Here is an 8,443-nt window from a genome sequence, read left to right on the forward strand (position 1 = left end):
TCCAGAAGGCTCATGGACGGTGAATGGGATTGGAGTTTCCAGTTATCCAGTTCAAGGGTTCGGAAACGTCAATGTTTGGACAATGGTGAACGACGAGAAGAAGGTCGTCACACTCAAGAAGGGGGTCCGTGTATATCGTGTACTTGGAATGTGGAACGTGGAACGGTACGCCGTGGAAACCACCGTGGAAATGGGAGGAGCCAGAAGAGGCTTTTCCACGGCTTCCCCCCCCTTCCAAATAAAAACAAAAAAATAAAAAGGTTTTTCTGGGTTCCACGATTCCATGAAGGTGAATTTAGTTCATTTCCTATGTTAGTTGTTCCTATACGGGTTTACATCGCCTACACCATCCACTGTGAATATGTGCCTCCTTGTGCATTATCTCCAAGTAAAAACTAACGTGCAACTAGGGCTAACAAGAACATTTGTTAAGCAGACCAAACATTATTGTGCTTTTATTACCACCGAACCCGCGAGTGTTTGTGCAAAACTATCGTCGAAAGAAAGTTGCTTTGATCTTTGTAGCCAACGAAAAAAAGACGGAGATTCTGAGGTGAACAGGTGATCACATATTTCTTTGGGAATCAGTCCTATCGTGCTTCCTAGACTAGGACAGTAACCCTAACAGCACGCCGTTGTAGAAATTTATGGCTGATTTGTTCAACCTGGAACATTGCGGTCTGGCGTCCAAATATGAGGTATATATGTTATCAAATAAAACTTAACTTTACGTTCGAAGGCGCATGTTCAGCCGCAGCTGAATTTATATCAAAGGTTTCATGTAGACTGCCCGTCTAAAGAACATCAGTTTCTTTACAAATTGATGGGACTACGACTGCAGCTAGTTAAGGAATGGATGGAATGGTTTGAAATAAAACATTGATCCGCCATTTAATCGCCCTTGATTAAATTAAATTTAGGGCTCTATCTCTTTCGTTGACTGTTTCTATCTACAAAAGATGTTTTTGTATCTTGACTTTTTTATATTCCTTAGGAAATCTATCGTCCCCGCTGAGGATTTATTCAAGACCGTGAGAAAAAATTTTGATCTGTCTTCGACGTTCGACTCCAAGCTAAAAAAAAGGGGAGAGGGTATTAAAAAAGGAAAACATTGAATTAAAAAACAACATCAGTCAACAGTCATTCTGGGCATTTAGTCGGTGATGCATGTACAGCTGCTGTAGTGCGTTTGTTCTTTCGAATAAATTTTGTAAAATGTGTTCAGTTGAAGATGATTTACTCTTATTTTCGCATCGACAAGTGATAACGCATATTCTTGGAGAGGGAATATCGAGAGCTCCTGAAACTATTCTTCCCAAAGCAGGGTCTCGCTTAATTCAAATGGCACGACCGAATTTTTCAAAAAGATTGGCGTGCGGACGGCTACACATGGCGACAAAAAGCAGGAAAAAAAAGTGGGGATGGAGGGCGCTTTGAAATACTATTTCAAGTTGCGTATTGCTAATGGGGAGGGCAGTGAAGCTTTTACGGATGCATTCCAAAAAAAAGTATATGAGCATCCTGCTTACCAAGATCAAGTCCTAGTTATGTATGATGGTGATGATGCAGCCGTTAATCCCAAATATTGCCACGGTAATGCAGAAAAACCCGGGAAAACTGAAAACCCGTTCTACCCAACTTCCCCCTCAGTTAAAGCAATTGTAAAACAACGTCTAAACGAGGCTCCAGCAAAAATGCATGGGGATTTGATCGACGCTGCGGGCCCCGGAATAAGAGTGCAAGTTGTGCAAGCATCCTGGGATATCCAACAAATTCAAAATTTTCAAAGATTAGCCCGACAGAAGACCAAAATCAGCCACGATGCGCAATACAACGCATATGAAGTTGGAATAGTTACTAACTTCCTTCAGAAATTTGAAGTCCATCCGGAATTAAATCTCGTCCTGTCTCCACCCTGGCATGTTGGCTTTCCATAACATTACAAGTTGCAGTCTTGTATAACGCGCATTTGTATGGCATTTCCTGTGACATTTATTCCTACAGATATGGCAATCGAATTTATAAAACTGCTCAATCGCGACGATTTACCAGCTATCATTATCGAGTATGACACGACGTTCGTATTTGGGGTGTTATTTTGTTAGTTGGTTAACCTTTCGGTTTACTGAATTCATGGATCTCGAGACCAATCCTATGCCAACTGTTGGCTTGGGATGCTTAATTCACTCCCGAAATTCCAAAAATCCCATGAATGTTTTTGGGATATGATAAATAAAAAAAATCCAGGGCTGTCAACAGCTACCAATGTCCTGATTTGGTTACGCATTCTTTCCTTTAACTATGCAATAATAATTGTTCATAGGTTTTTCCTGGTATTCCACGTTCACGATGTCACGTTCACGCGTGGAGAAATCAAAAAGCAGCGTTGTGGAGCTTTGGGGTTACTAGTAAAGGAGATTTAAATAAATACAAGCAAGATTTTTATGACCTGCTTCATCAAAAGTCAAACATGGAGTACTGCGCTGCCCTTCACGTTTATAAATCGCGCAATTGGATTACGGTAACTATAAAATTTTAAACAAAGGCAGTAATCGCATGCGTCATTTTGGCAATGTGACTTAGTTATCTTGTTTCTTATATTGTAAGAATTCTCGTGTTATTTTGACAAGAATATACACCCAGATATGCTATACATGGGGAAATGGTCGCTGGAACGCTATGGCGTTAAAAATATACTATCTACAAACCGCATCGAATCCTTCCATGCTCAGCTTAAACGCCATTTTATAAAAAAACGAGCATATGGAGAAGATGTCATGCTTTTGGATAGTTTTCACATTGTGCGACGGAACAGAAATGACCGCGCCCAGCGGTGCAAAACATACTATTACCCTATTTTCGGGTGCCGACGGAAGGCCTGATCAATACTGCACGTGTGCCTCTACAGTCACGAGAAGTCATATTATGTCTGCAATGTTATCTATCGGGTACAAACCGCGAAACTCTACCAAAACATCGAATGGTACGCGAATGCGAAAAACCTTGAAAAAAAAGGTGCGGTCAAGATTAGGGACGAAAAAGTGTGATGTTCCGCCTTCTGGAATTCCGAAACCGATAGCCAAACGCACACCTGCGGAACTTTTAGACGACATCGTTAAAAAGGTAATCAAGTTGTTTATTAAAATTTGGAATCGTTCTGATTCAGAAATAAGATTTATTTTTAATCTGCGTTAACAGATTCTTCCTGAAGACGACCTTAACGATTTCCAAAGGGAGGAAATTGAACTGGGTAATCTAGGAGGCTGCATTGATTCCGACATTTCGGATCACGAAGTTCCATTGGAACCTACAGGTACCGAGGGCTCCCCAAGGGCTACCCGTACATTAAAGGTATCATTTCATAGAATCGGTTGTATGATCTTATCGCGTAATACTAATATTTTTACCGTAGCCAATCTAGGAAACCGAGATTCGTGCTTCAACACCAATACCATTTGGTTCATCAAAACGTCTTGAGAATTCCAAATACGGGCGTTCTTCTTTTAAAGCCGAGTCAACCACAAATTCTCGTGGTTTTATAACGGGACCAGTTATTGTGACCGAAGATCTTATTGGAAATGTTCAACTAATTATAAAGGTACTATTAACTAGATACTACTAACTATTTCCGCAATCGCAGGTCGCGCCAAATTCGCTGGAACAGAAGGTTGAGTCGCATGAAACAGAGAATATTTATTCCAACAATGAAACTCATGGCGAGTCTTTGTTTCCCCACAACTTTAGTGACCTTGGGTGTGACAGTTCCATAGTTTCAACCACAAATCCCGCTAGTTCAAAGGTAAAAATATTTGTCTTAATTCTACGTTTAACATTATCTTAATCGATACCGAACAATAACGGTATACTTTAACTTTAAAAGACTTCTTATAGTTCATCGGATTCCATAACTTCTTGTGGCAAGCGTGAGGAAACAATGGTGAGAGATTGCGGGTAAACTACTGTTTTCTCGTTTTTATTACAAATTCTATTTGGGTTTTTGGATAACAAGCAAAAAAACGCTTCACCGTGATGAATACCTTTCCGAGGAAGAAATTGTGGCAATTTGTGTCCCACAAGCACTATTAGGAACGGGCCATGTAAACGTGGCTCAAACAATGCTGAGAAGTCAGTTTCCTGAAATAGGGGGATTGATGTGCCCAACTTTTGGTTCGTCGGCAAATTATTCCAAGCAAGAAACGCGTACGTGGATGCAAATTTTGCATAGCCCTGACCATTGGCTTCTGATCACCAAGGGTCTTCTTAACACGGAGAATACTCGCGTGTATGACAGCTTGGATTTCAGGCGGGACCAGCGGAAACAAATTTTGGCTTGTATCTCCTCACTGGTTAGAGATGAGGAAAACAAGATAACGTTTGAGGTGATGCCTTGCCAAAGGCAGCAGAATGGTTCTAAAGACTGCGGCATTCTGGCAATTGCTTTTGCCACAGCTCTCGCTTTCGGCCTCGACCCCAGCATGCAATTTTTTTACTCATCCGCTAGTCGCAAACATTTGTCTGAATGTTTCTGAAACGGATGGCTAAGACCCTTTCCATCGTCCTTTAGGAAATCAAGTATACGCCCGGGAAAAACGCTAGAAGAACAAGTCTTCTGTAGCTGCCATAGGACAGAAAATCTGTCCGCCGGAACTGATTGGGATCTCGTCGCATGTGACAAGTGTGGAGAATGGTTTCACCGCATGTGTGATGATTTCCCACAAAACACGAATATAGACTGGTTTTGTAGGGCATGCAGGTCTTAAGTTAATTTTAGTTTTAATGTCTACCCTGTACTGTACAAGTAAACATAAATAAAAAAGCTACTGAAGCTCTTCTTTCTACTGAAGAAAAAAAATCTATTCATTGATCTGTGAAAAGGTTGGGAAAAAAACTTATATTTTCTCTTGACCCGGTATATAATGAATTACAACTTAATATACATAATTATTAAGAAAAATGAGAACCCCATTTTCCACGACTTTTGGCAAAAATTCCAAGGTATACCCCGCTGCTGGCAGTTTCCACGACTTTTGGCTCCTCCCGTTTCCACGGTGATTTCCACGCCGTACCTATGGCTCCTCCCATTTCCACGGTGGTTTCCACGGCGTACCGTTCCACGTTCCACGTTCCACGTTCCAAGTACACGATTATACACCTACCCTCAAGAAGGTGCTGTACGTGCTGGAACTGGGAACAAATTTACTTTTAATTGCTGCCGTCACGGACCTTGGTTGGAATGTTATTTTTACCAACACCCGGTTGACATTCACTGCACCAGAATGCGGTTTGGTAATGATTCGAGAAAGAGTTGGATCGTCGCTTTACCTGCTGGACATCCATCACACCAACGAGGAAGACCAAGTGAGCTCTGATACCTGCGCCATTTCACCTGGCATAACAACGTGGCACCGTCGGTTTGCTCATGTGAGTTACCCGGCAATCATCAAGCTGGCTACAAATTACATTGTCAAGAGACTGGATTTGGCCAACACTACCATCCCGATGGGACCCTGTTCCGGCTGTGCTTTTGGCAAACATCAGAGATCACCTTTCCCTACTGGCCGATTGCGAGAAACCAATCCTGGCGAGATGATCCACTCTGATTTGTACGGTCCAATGGAAAAGGCCACTCCGAAAGGATCTCCCTACTACGTCATCTTCATAGATGACTTCTCTGGGATGCGTTTCATCGTTTTTTCAGTTCAAATCAGAGGCAGCTGTTTCCTTCCAGGACCTTATTCACAAAATCAGAGGAGAAACTGGAAATCTGGTACGCGTCCTTCGTACTGACAATGGTAGTGAATGGTCGAGTCACGAGTTTGCTGGTTGGCTGAACCGCAAGGGAATACGTCATGAGACAAGTGCACCTCATACGCCAGAGCAAGACGGAGTTTCGGAGCGAGGCATCCGGAGTTGTCTCCATGATGATCAACCACCATCCGAGTTTTTCGGTGAAGCAGTGACCAACAGTGCAACGAACTTCATCAGAGAAAGTCATCTCCCTACCTAAGTATGGGCAGAAGCTGCACAATTCACTGTATACACTTTGAATCGAGTGCTCTGTACCCGTACGCGACGGTTAGCTAGTTAGAAGCTGGACGCAAGCTTCGTACGGCAGGCTCCCATAGTAGTGTAACTTTCGACGAAACATGCTAGATTTGCTCCGATCCAATGTAAGATTTTTCAGCTAGCATCAGACTTGGGTTACCCGTACGCGACGGTTAGCTAGATAGAAGCTGGACGCAAGCTTCGTACGTCAGGCTCCCATAGTAGTGTAAGCTTTTACGAGACAAGCTAGATTTGCTCCGATCCAATGTAAGATTTTTTAGCTAGCATCAGACTTTGGGTTTCTGTCAACTTGAGAAAAGAAATTACTGTAACTGGATTCGAACCCGAGCATACCGTTACATACGGCAAGCTTGATTTAGGTAGGCTAGCGCAGGGGAAGCTTTGATGAAGCTAACAGTTTGGGTACGCCAAAACCCCAAGCTTGACGTTTCGTTCGGGTATTCAAGCTAAGTCAGCCAGCAGCGCGCGAGCTTGTATCTGTCAATTAGAAAAAAGAAATTTTAGGAACTGGATTCGAACTCAAGTCTCCCGCGTGGCAGTCGCGGCTTCTTCCAATCACCCAATTGGTTTATATAAAATATAAGAATTCTAAACCGCTAATCAGCAGTAGTTTATCCTATACAAAACTTATCTCATCTTCACAATAAAACATTCCGCATAAATATCTTACTTTTTACTTTTTATTGTTATAACTTACAAGCTATAATTAATGGGAATTTCAAAGAGCTATCTTCTGTTATTTTTTTAAATTGCAGAAAACTTGTTGTATTTAAAAAAATTATTTTTTCTCTTATTACGGATCGTTAAGACAGGTAATATTTTAACAGATAATTGATTTCATAAAAAACTAGCTTAAGAAATATAACCTAACTTTTCATGATAAATAATTCTAACTGAAATCCGTCGATTATTTAATAATATTATTATACTTTAACTAGCAGCCCACAAAATCCAAGCTAACCCTTTCATGCGCCAAGCTTGACACGTAGCTGTAAGCTATATTATAGCGCGGGGGAAGCTTGAATAAAGTAAGAGTTTTGTTAGCTAACCAAACTCAAGTTCCCCTTTAAACGATAAGCTTGACAACTGCAAACAAGTGCGGGTGTAGCTTGAAGAAGCAAGAGCTTTATTAGGTTTCCTAACTCAAGCATGACGTAACATACGGCAAGTTTGATATCGGTAGGCTAGCGCGGGGGAAGCTTTGGTGAAGCTAACAGTTTGGGTAGCTGACCCAAACGTCCACCTGTTCAGGGCGCTCAGCTCGACGAGACGTTCCCGTACAGACAAGCTGTTGGAGCTTTACTCTACCTGGCCGTGGTCACCCGACCGGACATCTCTTCTGCAGTAGGACTGGTGGCACGATTCATCGAGAGACACGATACTTCTCATGTCAACGCGGTTCGTCGGATCATCGCCTACCTAAAGGGAACGTCCAATTTTGGCATCCGTTTCGTTGGTTTTGCTGCGGATTTACCTACTGGTTACGCCGATGTGGATTACGCTGTTTGCCATGACTCAAGGCAGTCAACAACGGGCAGTATTTTTCTCAACCACGGAGGACCAATTGCGTGAACGAGCCGTCACCAAACGTGCGTAGCACAATCTACAACGGAAGCTGAGTATGTAGCTGCAAGCGAGACAGTGAAGGAGGCCATGTGGACCCGTCGGGCCCTGCCGGATATATACGAGGGCCAGGGTGGACCGATCACAATTTATTGCGACAACCAGAGCGCCATTCAGCTTGTGCATCATCCTGATCAGCGGCCGAAGACGAAACATATTGATGTCCGATACCATTTCATTCGCATGCAGCAGGCCACAGGAGAGATCGACATGCAGTACAGTATCCTGCACAAAAATCCGAACACCGATTTAATTTTTTAAAGCCACCTATTGTCGGGGTAGTGGGATTTTTGTTTGTTTTTCTTTAAGGGGGAGGGTAGACGGGGTGATGGACACGACAGGGTAGGGTTGGGTAATAGACATTTTTAAAAGGTGCCTTAAGGTATTACGCTTTAAGGCAAGTTACAGATCGGGACATTTTTGCAACCCCCAGGGTGGTGTGTTTTTTTAAACGAAAGTTGGAAATTTAGGGCTTGGGCTTGGTAATGTTGCTTACCGAAACAATTTAGCTTATGTTCCAGCTGCCTGTAAATCTTTACGTCGTGGTCAATTGCGTAGGTGTAGCGTTTCTGAATGTGATGCTGGAGATCGGTGTTCGATCCCAGATGAGGTGATGAGTTAATATGGTTAACTTACTAAAACTTCTCGTTTATATATAAAACAAATTTTCATCGAGCAATATGTTCTTTTTTTGTTTATTAAATAATTTTAAAAATAATAATCTCCTTCGATCTAGAGAAATTATTCCCAGCAA

At 42.3% G+C, this 8,443-nt stretch overlaps 1 long non-coding RNA gene across 1 annotated transcript; it reads left to right on the top strand.

The window, feature by feature from the left end:
• The first annotated feature begins 230 nt into the window (after positions 1-230).
• LOC116917039 lies at positions 231-1,220 on the top strand. The gene is made up of 2 exons (XR_004390990.2): positions 231-698; positions 995-1,220. It is a non-coding gene; the product is annotated as an uncharacterized LOC116917039 (long non-coding RNA).
• The last annotated feature ends 7,223 nt before the right edge of the window (positions 1,221-8,443 follow it).

The sequence above is a fragment of the Daphnia magna genome, linkage group LG2 (assembly GCF_020631705.1).
Source record: "Daphnia magna isolate NIES linkage group LG2, ASM2063170v1.1, whole genome shotgun sequence".
In the NCBI taxonomy this organism is placed as follows: Eukaryota; Metazoa; Arthropoda; class Branchiopoda; order Diplostraca; family Daphniidae; genus Daphnia; species Daphnia magna.